Source organism: Geotrypetes seraphini, chromosome 6, assembly GCF_902459505.1.
Source record: "Geotrypetes seraphini chromosome 6, aGeoSer1.1, whole genome shotgun sequence".
Taxonomy (NCBI): Eukaryota; Metazoa; Chordata; class Amphibia; order Gymnophiona; family Dermophiidae; genus Geotrypetes; species Geotrypetes seraphini.
Window position 1 is genome coordinate 2,108,904 of NC_047089.1, and position 17,927 is coordinate 2,126,830.

Below are 17,927 nucleotides of genomic sequence, written 5' to 3' on the forward strand. Positions count from 1 at the left end.
ATTCCACCATCCTACAGTGGTTCTCGAACTTCCTATGTTCCCGTTCCTACACTGTCAACACAAATGGCACCATGTCCGTTCCTTGGAAACCATCTTGCGGAGTCCCACAGGGATCTCCCCTATCCCCTATTCTCTTTAACATCTATATGTCTTCTCTGAAATTCTTCCATCTATCTCCCCTCGAAACAATCTACATATATGCTGATGACATCCTCGTCCTTCTCGAGACTGAACAGAACCTAACCAACCTCCACGAGAACATTACAGCTTGCATAACAAGACTTCATTCCTGGTCCCTCTTGGTACAGATGAAACTGAAAGAGTCTAAAACAAAACTATTCTGGCTCGGCCCAAAATTAGAACACCTGCCCACCCTCTTTTCACTGCCCTCTGGCAACACTCAGCAGCTTGAGTTCTCAAGCAAGGTCCTAGGCTTCACCATCGATTCTTCCCTCTCCTTCAATGACCACCTCAACTCCTTGGCAAAATCATGCATTTTTAGCCTCCACATGTTGAGGAATGTAAGGTCCTACTTCCGCCAACATCATTTTGCTGTCTTTGTCCAATCTATCATCCTCTCCAAACTAGACTACTGTAATGCCATCTATTTAAGTTTAACAAAAAATAATCTTCAAAGACTCCAGCTAATCCAGAACACTGCGGCCAAGTTGATCTTCGCAAAACGCAAATCTGATCATGTCTCCCCACTTCTGTCCAAACTTCACTGGCTCCCAGTGATTTCCAGAGTTCATTTCAAGTGTGCCCGCCTGGCTTTTAAGATCATTCATGGCATCCTCCCCCTCTAACCCTACTATCTTATAACTCCTCGAGTCCTGACTCCACCAGGCCCACCTAAAAACATAAACTATCCTTCCCCTCTCTACATGGTATTATCTATGCGGGTAAACTGGGAAAATCCCTCCTTTTCAATATCACAGGGCTTTGGAACAATCTTACTGTCCCACTAAGGAACCTGAACTCCCTCCAACTATTCCGTAAGCACCTGAAAACTTGGCTTTTCACAAAAATGTAATTTTCTCTTCCCCCCTTCACGCATCCCCTACCCTTTCTCTTCCCCCCTTTATGCAACCCCAACTCTGATGGACCGCCGCGGGAGCGGACCGCTGAGCAAGATGGACCTCTGGTCTGACTCAACGGGGACAACTTCTTATGTTCTTAAGTTCTTAACCCTTTATTCTGCTCTTCCTATATTTAAGTTCTTGTAAACCATGCCGAGCTCTACATCTGAGGAGAAGATGCGGTATATAAACTTAAGGTTTAGTTTAGCCTCTGGGGGAGAATGCAAGTCGACTTCCGACTGCCTCTCTAACCCCGGGGAACTGGTGGCTCGAGGATTGAGGGGAGGAGCTCTCGTGTCGGGGCTCAATGTGGTCTCAAAGGTCTGAAGAGACGCCTCCGCTCTGTTCCCCGGAAGCGTCTCGGGCGTCAGCAACGCCGACGAGGCTATGACGCCCTGCATATGCCTCACTAAGTCCTCGATATTGCCAAAGGGAGCCGCTCCAGAGCATCACGAGGCTCCAGGGACGCTCTTCCCTCTCTTCTTCGGCATGACTGGTATGTATCTGGCGAACAACGTCGGAAGATAAGTTTTTGAAGAAAAGACTTTGCGGGCAGTCGCTCAGAGAACCGCAACCGCGGCCATCTTGGATCTTTTCCGATACAGCCGCAGCCTCTAGAAATGATTTTCAAGGGTGATGAGATGGATGAATTGAGAGAATTCTCGATTAACCTGGAAGAGGTACCAAGCCAAATTGACAAGAGTGATAAATCACCAGGATCGGATGGTATACATCTCAGGGTACTGAACGAACTCAAATATCAAAAATGAAATTGTTGTTCTGTTGTTAGTGATCTGTAACCTGTCGCTAAAATCGTCTGTAGTTCCTGAAGATTGGAGGGTGGCCAATGTTATGCTGGTTTTTTAAAAGGTTCTAGGGGATATCTGGGGAATTACAGACTGGTAAGCCTGACTTCAGTGCCGGGCAAAATAGTGGAAAAAATAATAAAAAATAAAATTGTGGAACATGTAGACAAACATGGGTTCATTTGGGGAAGGCTTTGGCTCGCCAATTTGCTTGACTTCTTTGAAAGTATGAATAAACATGTGGATAAAGATGAGCCAGTTGATATAGTGTTATCTAGATCAGTGTTTTTCAACCGCTGTTCCGCGGCACACTAGTGTGCCGCGAGATGTTGCCTGGTGTGCCGTACGGTCAGGGCCGCCATCAGGGCAGTACCACCAGTCTAGGGAGAGGGGCGGTCCGCCCCACGTGGACAGGAGAGAGCTGGACGGGGGACCCGTGGAGTTCAATACATCTCGAGCCGCGAGGCTCGTCTTCTGTTCCTGCCTGCCCTGCAGCTAACATATAGCCGATCGCAAGCGTTCCCCGATGTCAGCGCTGATGTCGGAGGGAGGGCTTAAGCAAAGCCTGCCCTCCGACGTTAGCACTGACGTCGGAGAATACTTCCGTTCGGCTATTTGTGCGCGGCAGGGCAGGCAGGAAGCAGAAGACAAGCCTCGCGGCTTGAGCTTCGTTTTGCTGAGAAAGTTGCAAAGATGGGCTGGGAGGCAAACACGGAACACAAAAGGGGGGAGGGAGTGCGTTTTGGACACAAGGCATGAACTTGGGAGAGAGGAAGGGAGGGAAAGAGATGCTGAGGTGGGGGAGGGAATGGGTTTTTGGACACAGAAGGCATGGACTTGGGAGAGAGGAAGGGCGGGAAAGAGATGCTGAGGTGGGGGAGGGAATGCGTTTTTGGACACAGAAGAAATGGACTTGGGAGAGAGGAAGGGAGGGAAAGAGATGCTGAGGTGGGGGAGGGAATGCGTTTTTGGACACAGAAGAAATGGACTTGGGAGAGAGGAAGGGAGGGAAAGAGATGCTGAGGTGGGGGAGGGAATGAGTGTTTGGACACAGAAGGCATGGACTTTGGAGAGAGGAAGGGAGGGAAAGAGATGGTTGTGTACACGGGGAATAGAAGAAAGGAGAATTTTTGGTCATAGGGAGGGAGTGAGGTACAGATAGTGGCATACCAGGGTGGGGGGGGGGCGGTCTGCCCCACCCCGGGTTTACGTCCCAAGGGGGTGCACAGCTGGCCACCCTCCAGTGTTGTCCCTAGGCCGGCAAACTGCGGCTCTTTAGCCACTTGAGTGCCACCGCCGCCAACGGTGTTGTTGGCGGTGGCAGCATTATAAAATACTTTCTTTGTGTTTATTCGATTCCTATTCAAGAGAATTACTTTATATATAGTCAATATAGGCACAGAGTTAAATTTTTTAACATTTTCTAATGGTGGTGTGCCTCGTGATTTTTTTAATGAAACAAGTGTGCCTTTGCCCAAAAAAGGTTGAAAAACACTGATCTAGATTACCAGAAAACTTTTGACAAAGTTCCTCATGAGAGGCTCATGAGAAAATTAAAGAGTCATGGGATAGGAGGCAATGTTCAATTGTGGATTAAGAATTGATTATCGGACAGAAAAAAAAAGGGTAGGGTTAAATGGTCATTTTTCTCAATGGAAAAAAGTAAATAATGGTGTGTCGCAGGGATCTGTACTGGAACTGCTGCAATTTAACTTATTTATAAATGAACTGGAAATTGTAATTACGTGTGAGGTGATTAAATTTGCAGATGACACTAATGTATTCAGAGTTGTTTAAACGCATGCGGACTATGAAAAACTGCAGGCAGACCTTAGTAAACTGGAAGACTGGGCATCCAAGTGGAGGATGAAATTTAATGTGGACAAATGCAAAGTAGAGAGTTGCGCGGGGACAGAAATCCCACCCGTCCCCACCCGTCCCCGCCAAAGTCCCACCCGTCCCCACCCGTCCCCGTGAGGAATCCCTCCATCCCCACCCGTCCCCGTGAGGAATCCCTCCGTCCCCACCCGTCCCCGCGAGGAATCCCCTCCGTCCCCACCCGTCCCCACGAGGAATCCCCTCCGTCCCCGCCCGTCCATATAAACTTCAGAAATAGTTATTTCATTTAATTATGCTACTGAATTAAAGGCTCTGGTAGAAACCCATTTACAAATAAGCAAAAAGACTTTATTAATTTGAAAATATTAATTGGGAAGAATACATACTTTGCAAATGGGTTTCTACCAGAGCCTCTAATGTTTATAAATTTTTATCAACACAACTAATATACTACTTTATCCTGAAGCAAAATAAAAAAAAAGAAATATAATTCTTTTCCTACCTTTGTTGCCTGGTTTCTGCTTTCCTCATGTTCTCATTCAATTCCTTCCATCCACTGTCTCTCTTCCTTCTGCATCTTCCATTTGCTCTGTTACTGTGCCTCTCCCTTTCTTCCCCCTTCCAAATTGGTCTGGCACCCATCTTCTTCTCTCCGCTCCCCCATAGTCTGGCATCTGTCTTCTTCCCTGCCAGTGTCTTCTCCCTACTCTCTCTTCCCCATTTCCTTTCAGCGTCCTGCTCCCCCCCATCTTCCCCATGTCCTGTCAGCGTCCTTCTCCCCCCTCTGTCTTCCACATGTGCTTTCAGTGTCCTTCTCCCCCCTCTGCTTCCCCATGTCCTTTCAGCGTCCTTCTCCCTCTCTGTCTTCCCCATGGCCTTTCAGCGTCCTTCTCCACCCACCCCCCGTCTTCCCCATGTCCTTTCAGCGTCCTTCTCCACCCCTTTGTCTTCCCCATGTGCTTTCAGCATCCTTCTCCCCCCTCTGTCTTCCACAAGTGCTTTCAGAGTCCTTCCCCCCCCCGCCCTTCCCATGGCCTTTCAGCGTCCTTCTCCACCCCTTTGTCTTCCCCATGTCCTTTCAGCGTCCTTCTCCACCCCTTTGTCTTCCCCATGTGCTTTCAGCATCCTTCTCCCCCCTCTGTCTTCCACAAGTGCTTTCAGATTCCTTCACCCCCCCCCCGCCCTTCCCATGGCCTTTCAGCGTCCTTCTCCACCCCTTTGTATTCCCCATGTGCTTTCAGCGTCCTTCTCCCTCCTCTGTCTTCAAGTGCTTTCAGAGTCCTTCCCCCCCTCCTCCCGTCTTCCCCATGGCCTTTCAGCGTCCTTCTCCCCACTCCTTCTCTACCGCCCCGGGTGCAGTACAGCCGGCCAGGTCCCCTTACTTTTGTGGCATTTCCCCAACCGACTGACAACAGCCCCGGTCCGACAAACCTCCCTGCCCTTAACTGCGAATCTAAATTACCTTATTACAGCTGCTGTAAGAAGATAATTTAGATTCGCGGCTACAGGGCAGGGAGGATTGTCGGACCGGGGCTGTTGTCGGTCGGTCGGTCGGGGAAGTGCCACAAAAGTAAGGGGACCTGGCCGGCTGTGCTGAAACCGGGGCGGGGTGTGGCGGGGCGGACCGCCCCCTCCCTTGGTAGCCACTCGAACCGCGAGGCTACTCTCCTCCTTACCTGCACTTCCTGCAGCACAGAGCCAAACGGAAGTCTTCCCGACGTCAGCGCTGACGTCGGGAAGACTTCCGTTCGGCTCTGTGCTGCAAGCAGAGAAGGTAGGGAGAAGAGCCGCGCGACTGAGTACATCCAGCTTTGTTTAAGCCCTCCCTCCCCTCCGACGTCAGCGCTGACGTCGGGAAGACTTCCGTTCGGCTCTGTGCTGCAAGCAGAGAAGGTAGGGAGAAGAGCCGCGCGACTGAGTACATCCAGCCCCGCAGGAACCCCGCGACCCTCGGAGGCGTCCCCACGGGATCCCCGCGACCCTAGGGGGCGTCCCCATGGGATCCCCGCAACCCTAGGGATCCCCGTGACCCAAAGGGGGAACCCGCGGGATGCCCGCGGGTCCCGCGGGATTCCCGTCGTCCCCGTTCCCGTGCAGCTCTCTAATGCAAAGTGATGTACACTGGGAAGAATAACCCAAATCAGTTAGCAGATGCTAGGGTCCACTTTGGGGATTAGTGCTCAAGAAAATGATCTGGGTGTCATTGTAGAGAATATGATGAAACCTTCCACCCATTGTGCCTCGGTGGCCAAAAAAGCAAACAAGATGCTAGGAATTATTTTAAAAGGGATGATTAACAAGACTAAGAAGGTTATAATGCCTCTGTATTGTTCTATGGTGCAACCTCACCTGGAGTATTGCATTCACTTCTGGTCTCCTTATCTCAAGAAAGATATAGCGGCACTAGATTAGAAAAGGTTCAAAAAAGAGGGACCAAGATGATAAAGGGGATGGAACTCCTCTCGTATGAGGAAAGACTAAAGAGGTTAGGGCTCTTCAGCTTGGAAAAGAGATGGCTGAGGGGAGATAGGATTGAAGTCTACAAAACCTTGAGTGGAGTAGAACAGGTACAAGTGGATCAATTTTTCACTCTGTCAAAAATTACAAAGACTAGGGGACACTCGATGAAGTTACAGTATACTTTTAAAACCAAAAGGAGGAAATTTTTTTTTCACTCAGAGAATAGTTAAGCTCTGGAACGCGTTGCCAGAGGTTGTGGTTAGAGCGGATAGTGCAGCTGGTTTTAAGAAAGATTGGACAATTTCCTGGAGGAAAAGTTCTCTGTATACAGTCTCTTCCCGTGTAAACCACTTAGAACTGTTTGTGGTATGGTGGTATATAAAAATAAAGTTATTATTATTATAGTCGGTTATTAAGCCTTGTTTGTCCTGGATCAGTAGCATGGAATCTTGCTATTTATTTATTTTTAAAAATTTCTATACTGTTTTTATCCAAAACTGTTCACAAGGGGTTACATACATAAAATGTTAAAAGTCTATAAGATAAAATAGAAATATTCAGTGCAGCATGAATTCAATATAGTTTAAATCAATTGCTCAGAAAAATGCATTAACAAATAGCTGATTCTTCAACATTTTCCTAAAAGAATTCCCCCTCCACATTTTCGAATTAGGCCAACAAGGCCATTCCATAGCCATTCTGTATGGGATTCCGGGATCTTGCTATTCTTTGGGATTCTGTAGGGAATTTTGCTATTCTTTGGGATTCTGTATGGAATGTTGCTATTCTTTGGGATTTTGTATGGAATGTTGCTATTCTTTGAGATTCTGTATGGAATGTTGCTACTGTTTGGGATTCTGTATGGAATGTAGATACTGTTTGGGATTCCAGGATCTTGCTATTCTTTGGGATTCTGTATGGAATGTTGCTATTCTTTGGGATTCTGCATGGAATGTTGCTATTCTTTGAGATTCTGTATGGAATGTTGCTACTGTTTGGGATTCTGCATGGAATGTTGCTATTCTTTGGGATTCTGTATGGAATGTTGCTACTCTTTGGGATTCTGTATGGAATGTTGCTACTCTTTGGGATTCCGGGATCTTGCTATTCTTTGGGATTCTGTATGGAATGTTGGTATTCTTTGGGATTCTGAATGGAATGTTGCTACTCTTTGGGATTCCGGAATCTTGCTATTCTTTGGGATTCTGTATGGAATTTTGCTATTCTTTGGGATTCTATATGGAATGTTGCTACTGTTTGGGATTCCAGGATATTGCTATTCTTTGGGATTCTGTATGGAATGTTGCTATTCTTTGAGATTCTGTATGGAATGTTGCTATTCTTTGGGATTCTGCATGGAATGTTGCTATTCTTTGGGATTCTGTATGGAATGTTGCTATTCTTTGAGATTCTGTATGGAATGTTGCTATTCTTTGGGATTCTGCATGGAATGTAGTTACTGTTTGGGTTTCTGCATGGAATGTTGCTACTCCTTGGGTTTTGGTCAGGTACTAGGGACCTGGACTGGCCACCCTGAAAACGGGCTACTGGGCGGCTAGTCTTAGGTTCTTTAGGGCAGGGGCTTGACGGGTCATTTCTTGCTGGGATGAACGGTTGGCAGTGGAGGAGCAGCAGCTGATGGGAGGAAGAAGGTTCTCCGGGAGGTAGAGAAGCAAATGGCGAGGCCTAGACGGGCTCCAGGCGAGCGAGCGAGCGAGCGCACGCGCGGTCTTTCCGAATGTACGATCTCAACGTTTCTCCGCGCGCGCGCGCGCCTCCTGGTCTTGGCGCTGCGGGGCGGAAGTGCGTCAGCGGATGTTGAGCGGCGGCGGCGCTTCCCGCTCCGCCGCTTGTTTTCCTGGGCTGTGAGGGCAGGAGCGGAAGCGGATCCGAGAGGCGGTCCTGGCACGTAAGCAGAACCGACGGCCTCTCCCTAGTCCAAGGCGGGGAGCCCAAAGGGAGGGGGCGAGGGCTCTTTCCACCCCCCCCCGGGAGGGAAAGCGCTGGCTGACGTCGTTTGGCGAACGGGTTTCCTGGCAGCCAAACGATCCGCCTAGGAAAGTCACCCCCCCCCCCGCTCCTGGGGGCGGCAGCGAGAGAAAGTGGGCTTTAGGTGGAAGATGTCTAGAGCATGAAGGAAGGGTCATCTAGTACCTGGCTTCCCCATGGACTTTTCCTCCAGGAACTTGTCCAAACCGCTCTTACCACATCCTCTGGCAACGCCTTCCAGAGCTTAACTATTCCTCCTATTGGTTTTAAAAGGATGTCCCTGTCCCCTAGTCTTTGTCATTTATGACGGAGTGAAAAATCGATTGTAGACTTCAATCATCTCCCCTCAGCCGTCTCTTTTCCATGCTGAAGAGCCCTAACCCAGGGGTGTCAAAGTCCCTCCTGGAGGGCCGCAATCCAGTCGGGTTTTCAGGATTTCCCCAGTGAATCTGCATTGAAAGCAGTGCAAGCACATAGATCTCATGCAGATTCATTGGGGAAATCCTGAAAACCCCACTCAAGGAGGGACTTTGAGACCCCTGCCCCTTGGAGGGTTCCCATAGAGCAAGGGTGTCAAAGTCCCTCCTGGAGGGCCGCAATCCAGTCGGGTTTTCAGGATTTCCCCAGTGAATATGCATTGAAAGCAGTACATGCACATAGATCTCATGCAGATTCATTGGGGAAATCCTGAAAACCCCACTCAAGGAGGGACTTTGAGACCCCTGCCCCTTGGAGGGTTCCCATAGAGCAAGGGTGTCAAAGTCCCTCCTGGAGGGCCGCAATCCAGTCGGGTTTTCAGGATTTCCCCAGTGAATATGCATTGAAAGCAGTACATGCACATAGATCTCATGCAGATTCATTGGGGAAATCCTGAAAACCCCACTCAAGGAGGGACTTTGAGACCCCTGCCCCTTGGAGGGTTCCCATAGAGCAAGGGTGTCAAAGTCCCTCCTGGAGGGCCGCAATCCAGTCGGGTTTTCAGGATTTCCCCAGTGAATATGCATTGAAAGCAGTGCATGCACATAGATCTCATGCAGATTCATTGGGGAAATCCTGAAAACCCAACTCAAGGAGGGACTTTGAGACCCCTGCCCCTTGGAGGGTTCCCATAGAGCAAGGGTGTCAAAGTCCCTCCTGGAGGGCCGCAATCCAGTCGGGTTTTCAGGATTTCCCCAATGAATATGCATTGAAAGCAATGCAAGCACATAGATCTCATGCAGATTCATTGAGGAAATCCTGCAAACCCGACTCAAGGAGGGACTTTGACACCCTTGCTCTATGGGAACCCTCCAAGGGGCAGGGGTCTCAAAGTCCCTCCGAGTTTTCAGGATTTCCCCAATCAATCTGCATGAGATCTATGTGCATGCACTGCTTTCAATGCATATTCATTGGGAAAATCCTGAAAACCCGACTCAAGGAGGGACTTTGAGACCCCTGCCCCTTGGAGGGTTCCCATAGAGCAAGGGTGTCAAAGTCCCTCCTGGAGGGCCGCAATCCAGTCGGGTTTTCAGGATTTCCCCAGTGAATATGCATTGAAAGCAGTACATGCACATAGATCTCATGCAGATTCATTGGGGAAATCCTGAAAACCCCACTCAAGGAGGGACTTTGACACCCTTGCTCTATGGGAACCCTCCAAGGGGCAGGGGTCTCAAAGTCCCTCCGAGTTTTCAGGATTTCCCCAATCAATCTGCATGAGATCTATGTGCATGCACTGCTTTCAATGCATATTCATTGGGAAAATCCTGAAAACCCGACTCAAGGAGGGACTTTGAGACCCCTGCCCCTTGGAGGGTTCCCATAGAGCAAAGGTGTCAAAGTCCCTCCTGGAGGGCCGCAATCCAGTCGGGTTTTCAGGATTTCCCAGTGAATATGCATTGAAAGCAGTACATGCACATAGATCTCATGCAGATTCATTGGGGAAAGCCTGAAAACCCGACTGGATTGCGGCCCTCGAGGACCGACAATGGACACCCCTGCCCTAACCTTTTTAGTCCTTCCTCATACCAGAGGAGTTCCATCCCCTTTACCATCTCGGTTGCTTTTCTTTTGAACCTTTTCTAATGCCGCTATATCTTTCTTGAAGATTGAACGCAATAGTCCAGATGAGGTTGCACAATGGAGCGATACAGGGGCATTAGTCTTGTTAACCTCCCCTTTTTTAATAATTCCCAGCATCCTGTTTGCTTTTTTGGCCACCACTGCACATTAGGTGGAAATTTTCATTGTATTGTGTAAGATGAAACCCAGATCTTTTCCCCAAAGTGGACCTTAGCATCCAGTAACTGTGATTTGGGTTATTCTTCCCAATATGCATCACTTTGCATTTGTCCACATTAAATTTCATCTGCCATTTGGACGCCCAGTCTTACAATTTCCTAAGGTTCACCTGCAATTTTTTTACAATCCACATGCGTTTTAACAACTTTGAACAGTTTAGTGTCATCTGCATATTTAATCACCTCACTCGTCAGTCCAATTACCAGATCATTTATACATAAGTTAAATAGCACCGGTCCCAGTACAGACCCCTGCGGTACTCTACTGTTTACTCTCCTCCATTGAGAAAAATGGCCATTTAACCCCTGATTTCTATCCGATAACCAATTCCTAATCCACAACTGAACTTTGCCACCTATCCCTTGACTCTTTAATTTTCTCAGGAGCCTATCATGAGGAACTTTATCAAAAGCTTTCTGAAAATCTAGATAAACTATCCACATGTTCAAAGAAGTCAAGCAAACTTGTGAGGCAAGATCTCCCTCAGCTTTTATTGGACTAACTCATTTTTGACTATACTGGAGTTTAGGACAGAATCAATAAAAGAGCTTAAGCTGTCCTTCCTCTGCCCTTATCAAGTTTAATGAAATAATCTATTCAAATCCACCTTAGAATTCCTGGGTCCCAGATTCTGGAATAGACTACCCCTATACTTATGTCAGGTCCCCTCCTATTACAGCTTCAGTAGAATAAGAATTACCATACTGGGATAAACCAAAGGTCCATCAAGCCCAGGATCCTGTTTCCAACAGTGGCCAACCTAGATCCCAAGTAGTAAAACAGATTTTATGCTGCTTATCGTAGGAATAAGCAGTGGATTTCCCCAAGCCATCTCAGTAATGACCTATGGACTTCTCTTTTAGGAAATATCCAAGTCTTTTTTTAAACCCTGCTAAGGTAGCTAACTTCACCACATTCTCCAGCAACAAATTCCAGAGTTTATTTACACACTGTGTGAAGAAATATTTTCTCCAGTTTGTTTTAAATCTACTACTTAGTAGCTTCATCACATGTCCCCTAGTCCTAGTATTTTTGAAGAATGAGCAAGTGATTTACATCTACCTTTTTACTCCACTCATTATTTTTTAAACCTCTATCATATCTCTCCTGAGCCATCTCTTCTCCAAGCTTAAGAGACCTAGCCTCTTTAGCCTTTCCTCATAGGGAAATCATCCCATGCCTTTTATCATTTTCATAAGTAAAGTCTGTACCTTTTCTAATTCCTCTATATCTTTTTTTGAGATACAACAAGGAGAACTGCACACAATATTTGAGGTGCAGCCATACCATAGAGCAATACGTGGGCATTATAACATTTTCATCTTTGTTTTCCATTCCTTTCCTAATAATTCCTAACATTCTATTTGCCTTCTTAGCTACCGCTGTATATTGAGCTGAGGGTTTCAACGTATCCTCAACAATGACACCTAGATCCTTTTCCTGGGCAGTGACTCCTAACATTGAACCCTGCATTACATAGTTCAGGTTCCTCTTTCCCATATGCGTCACTTTGCACTTGCTCACATCAAAAGTCATCTGCTATTTTGACGCCCAGTCTTGCCGTCTGACAAGGTCCTCTTGCAATTTTTCACAATCCATTTGCGATTGAACAACTTTGTGTCATCAGCATATTTAATTATCTCACTAGTTATTCCCATCTCTAGGTCATTGATAAATATGTTAAAAGCAGTGGTCCCAGCACAGACCCCTGGGAAACCCCACTATTTACCCTTCCCCATTGAGAAAATTGATCATTTAAACCTATTCTCCGTTTTCTTTCAACCAGTTCTTAATCCATAATAGGGTGTTCTAAATTGCAACTTACTAACAATAGCTCTGGAAGTTCATTTTTCAATTCTATCAGTACTCGGGGCTGTATACCATCAGGTCCAGGCTTTTTGCTACTTTTCAGTTTGTCAAACTGCCCCATTACATCTTCCAGTGTTAGAGATTTGTTTCAGTTTGTCTCATTCGGAAGCATTGAATACCATTTTTGGCACTGGTATTTTCCCTACATCTTCTTCGGTGAAGACTGAAGCAAAGAATTAATTTAATCTCTTCGCTAAGGCCGTGTCTTCCCTGAGTTCCCCTTTTTCCCCTCGGTCATCTAGCGGTCCAAACGATTCTCTTCCTGGCTTTTTTAAATATACCTAAAGAAGATTTTAGAATGGGGGAAATTCTAGAAATGGCACCGGTAAGATAAACTGTTCGAGGAGAGGTTTGATTTTTATTGTTGTAGAATCTGATTTTCTTTGTATTTTTCATGTGTGAGGTTGCAAGTCTGTATTTGTTGTCTGTTTTTATTCCTATTTTATTATGTAAGTAAAGTATTGTTGGATATGCGGGCTACAAATATTTTAAATAAATAAAATTAACAACTGCTATTTAAAATGGTAGAAAACTGCAACGTTAAAAGTGCCTACCAGCACATAAATAATTTGTGCAGGAATCGTGCCTATGTAGGCGCTTTAGGTTGTCTAGTGCCAGAAGTGGGGTTAAGTGGCCTAAAGCGCCTGTGAGACGCAGTTCACGAGAAAGGTGCTGGAAATGCAGACCTGGACAACCCTGGCCTACATTTCCGGTGCCTATCTTTCATGGAGGTACAATTCTCTATAGGGCGCCATTGCATGATTGGTGGCCAATGATTATCGGCACCCTATAGAGAATCTGGACCTATGTGTTTGTAATGCTATCTTCTTTTCAAGGGCCTAGATTCATCAACCTGCCTGATCCGGGCAGGTCTGTCGAATTTTGGAAGCTAAAATATGCAGATGGAGGCGATTGGAGGAACGCCCCCATCTGCCAGCACAGATCGCTTTTCTGCGATCCCCACGCATGCGCAGACCATCTCATATCTGGAAAAATTCAACATCCTAAATGACAATCAATCAGGTTTCCGCTCCGACCACAGTACCGAAACCATCATAGCCTCTCTACTAGACAACTTACACACACTCTTTAGCCAGGGCTCCAGCGTATTGATCGTGCAACTCGACCTGAGCAGTGCTTTTGACTTAGTCGACCACAACATTCTCTTAGACTGCCTTGCATTCATCGGCATCGCCGGCCAGGTCCTTAACTGGTTCCAGGGATTCCTAAGAAACAGATCATACCGAGTATTTAAGAATGACTCCTTTTCATACAGCTGGGACAACTCCTGTGGGGTTCCGCAGTGCTCCCCCCTGTCCCCTACTCTGTTTAATGTCTACCTCGCCTCCCTAGGTAATCTTCTGCATAGCCTCAAGCTCAAATTCTTCATATACGCTGATGACATCACAATCCCGCTATCCAGTTTCACTCCAGTATTCCTCACCTCCCTTTCAAATACACTCAATCAGATAGAACTTTGGATGCAATCCTACAGACTAAAACTAAACCCCGACAAAACAAAATTTTTCCTGGCTAGCCCCAAAGACAAAATCATAGACACCACAATTCATGTAAAATGATCGACCTTTCCCCTCGAACAAACCCTAAAAATACTAGGAGTCACACTAGACAAACACCTAACCCTGGAGAAGCACACCGACATTACAGTTAGGAAAAGCATCTCGGCGCTCTGGAAACTACGCACCATAAAAAAATATTTTGATGACACGTCATTCCGCCTCCTAGTGCAATCCTCCATTCTCAACATACTGGACTACTGTAATATCATTTACCTGAGCTCCACGAAGAAAACTATCAGAAGATTCAGAATGATCCAGAACACCGCTGTCCGCCTCATATTCGGCCTGAAAAAATGGGGACATGTTACCCCTTTTTACCACAAACTTCATTGGCTACCATTGGAATCCAGAGTCCTATTTAAATTCGCCTGTTTCTGTTACAAAACAGTATTCGGCCTAACCCCAAACTACATCAACCCACACTTCATTCTGAATCACAGAAACAGGAACTCCCGCAGAATCCAGCTATTTGCTTTCCCCTCTCTAAAACTCTGCCACTCCAATAAATTCTTCGGCAAAACCCTCGCCTTTCAGGCCGCCAAACTAAACCCATGGATAGCCCAATCAATCCTCGAGGCTCCAACCTACCTCAGCTTTAGAAAACTACTCAAAACTCACCTCTTCCAACGTCACGACACTTAATTGCCCCCTCCTCAAAGAACCCCGCCCCACCCCCCCTTTTTTATCTCGCCCCCCCACCCCCCGATCCATTCTATCCTCTCCCCAATTTTATCTACTTCGTCGCCCACATCCCCATTTAATTGAACACTTAACTCTATGTAAAACTGTTTAATTAATACTTAATTGCATGTAACTATGTTTAAATAATGTGTATCACATGTAACAACACACGTAACTATGTTTAATTAATGTAAATCTGTTCAGTTAATACTGTACCACATGTAACCATGTCTAATTAATGTGAACCGCCTAGAACTCACTGGGTATGGCGGTATACAAGAATAAAGTTATTATTATTATTATTAGCCCTGCGAGCCTGTGGTTTTAACCCGCTTTAAACCTGTGGGTTAAAACCACGGGCTCACATGGCGGGGAAGGGCAGGAGATTTTCGGGGAAGTTAGGGCAGGAGAACCAGGATGGCAAGCAGGCAGGAGATTTTCGGGGAAGTCAGGGCAGGAGATCAGGGGTGACGATGTGGCAAGCAGGCAGAAGAGGGCGGCAAGCAGGACTTTCAGAGTCGGAAAGAGGTTTTCAACTGGTCCCCAGAAGTCACTTCTTCAGTTGATCGGCCAGCCCAGTCAGATCGAGAATTTTGTGTTGTGAATCGCGTCCCTGCCTACTTTGCATGCGTTTCTCCTCATTTGCATGCACGGATCGCAGGAGAGGTTAGTCAATGAGGCTCGAGGGAAATCTGGTCGCAAACCGATCGGTACACGATCGGTTTCCTTTGTGAATCTAGCCCAAGGTCTCTCCTTGAATTTTTGGCTTGCCATTCATTGTGCTGTTTCCTATTACTTTCAGTCAGAGCTATCCTCCACTTTCTGAAGGATTTTCTTTTAGCTCTAACAGCTTCCCTCACTTCACTTGTTAACAATGCCGGCTCGTTAACCACAAGCTTCAGTCCCTGGGAGCTTTCTGCATGGGCCCCCTTGTGATTTAACAACTCTGAATACTTTGTGTCATTTTCATTTCCAGATCATTTATAAAAGTTACAAAGCACTGATCCTAGCATAGATCCCTAGGGAAGCCCCTTCAGTCACTTTTCTTCATTTGAGAGAGTTAACCATTTAGTCCTACTCCGTTTTGATCTTTTTACCAGATTCCAATCCACAATAGGACATTGCCTCCCTCTGTGGCATCATTTTAATTTCTTCAGGAGTCTCTTATGAGGGACTTGGTGTATCTGGGTTTTGAGAAAGTGTTTGACGCTCACAAGTTTAGAGGTTAAAAGGGTGGAAATTGTGGCATTGTCTTCACCTGACTAATTGAAGGCCGAATGAGTCCTTTTTCTCTCTTTAGGTCTTGTTAATAACTTTAAAAGAAGTAGCAATGAATCACTCAGACAGGTATTAAAACCTTTCCATATTCCATGTTTAGTTTTGTATTTTCATTTTCACTTCATTTTTTTGTATTATTTATAATTGGATTATCTTAACACTTTTTAAGTTGGAGCAGATTTCTGAGGAAAATAACTTCAACTTTTAATCTTGCATCAGCTGGATTGCCAACTCAGTAATTTTAACAGATTCCCAGGTTTCTTTCAGACAGGCATGCCTGGACATGTTTTAAGCATAGGCAAAGTCTTTGCATAAAGTGCTATATCTGATCTGGAAAGACAGCGTCACAGGTATAGTATGGGTAACCTCTGTAATGCACTAGGGATGATACACAAAGTCAGAGGCATGAAGAAAGTACAAGAGTTTTATTTACAGCATGCCGGACTCTTGTGCAGTGAGCAGCCTGCTTACAAGAGTGCCAGAAACAGGAAATGCACGGACATTTATGCCCTTTTCACTAAACATATGCAGACTAATATATGCAAAATCTACAACTTCTCATTTGTTACTTCTATAACTTTTCTACAATTATTATTGGTCCTAAGCCAGCACTTGTGATAGGTTCAGGGGTACAACTTATAGTCCTATAGGAAGCTAGTTCATTTACCTGCTTATCTAAGCCTTGCAGTTCTAACTGTTACATGTTTAGGAGGGCAGGGTACATCATGGCTCAAACTCTTATCTATTTAGCTTATAATGTGCAGGGACATTCATTTCAAGCAGGGACATACATTTCAAGCAGATGATATCAGCAGATTGTACAATGTTTCCAGTTATGTAGGCCAGAGCAGCATTTCAAACAACAGTTAACCATTTCATGACCCTACATTCCCCTCTTTCTGGCTGGCGTACCTAAGGAGCCAAGCCTGACAAAATAAAGTTAAGGGTCAGGAAAGTCGGGGTCCCCAGTGGGTACGGGACTATACTGGGAGAGGGCAAGAGCCAATGCAGCAGTGGAACGGTTGACAGCAGAGTCCACAGTGTGATGAAGAAACTTCATGGCCAGTGGGACCAAACAAGGTAGACAACATAGAACCAGGGAGGACAAAGCAGTTATCAGCAGAATTGTTTTCAGGGTCGTACCGGACGGTAACCAGGAGCCCAGGGAGCCAGAGAACCAGTCCGCGTTGAGGCCATGCCATATTTGAACAGGAACATGAGCCAGCTTGGTGATTCGGTCTACAACTTCCTCAATCACTTTCCCATCATCATCAAGTTCAAGGCAACAGTTGGAGAGGTCGAATTTACCACAGACACCCCCTTCAGCAGCTAGTAAATAGTCCAAAGCTAGACGATTCTGATAAATAGCAGTGCACATTTTAGCATTCGCTCTGCCAATGGTACTCAAAGCTCGGGTGGTCTCATTAGTTATCAGTTCGAGTACAGCTTGTAGACGAATAATGCGGTTCAGCATGTAGATTGGGGTCCTCGGCCCATGTGGAAAGTCTGTAAACAGCAATAATTCGTTCAGGAGGCCGGTCGTCACCCCATTTTCCAATCTGGAGGGAGTCAGACCGCTTCTGGCGACCCCTGGCATTGAAGATAGGGGCACCCAGGCTTTCGCCATCGGTAACAGGAAGAAGCTGGGGCGGATCATGCCGAGTACACATGTACCAGTCCAGTTTGCTGGCAACCAGGAGTATGCAAATAAGCCGCAGAGCCAGTATCGATCATCAGGGGCCGGCCAGTGATTATAGGAGATACCATTGAGCAGATTTTGTAGGGGGCTACCTGGCAAAGTGGAGGTGAGGTTGGTAGGCCAGGGAGTCCAGGTAGCTGTAGTGGCATTGAAGGACCAGAGCGAGGTACATTTGAAGTGTCCGACTTGAACATTGAAGGGACCATCAATCAGCTGCAGGCTGTGAGAGGCAACAATGGAAGTCCGCAAAGTCCATCGAGGAGGCCGAGGAGTGGAAGCAAAAGTAAGGTTCTGTGTAGATAGGCTTAACATGTCCAACTGCTTTGCCTCCCATGACCATTGCTCACCCATATTAGTTCCACCACAA

The 17,927-nt window shown here is 46.4% G+C and overlaps 2 protein-coding genes across 2 annotated transcripts in view; one reads left to right on the forward strand and one right to left on the reverse strand.

Moving 5' to 3' along the window:
- LOC117362074 overlaps positions 1-8,397 on the reverse strand; it is a 29,632-nt gene extending 21,235 nt beyond the window's left edge. Inside the window, exon 1 of the mRNA XM_033947849.1 lies at positions 8,339-8,397. The gene's annotated coding sequence lies outside the window, so the exon portion shown is untranslated. The remainder of the gene's footprint in view (positions 1-8,338) is intronic.
- The window catches only part of APBB1 (amyloid beta precursor protein binding family B member 1), a 200,930-nt gene continuing 190,965 nt past the window's right edge, over positions 7,963-17,927 (forward strand). Inside the window, exon 1 of the mRNA XM_033947847.1 lies at positions 7,963-8,093. The gene's annotated coding sequence lies outside the window, so the exon portion shown is untranslated. The remainder of the gene's footprint in view (positions 8,094-17,927) is intronic.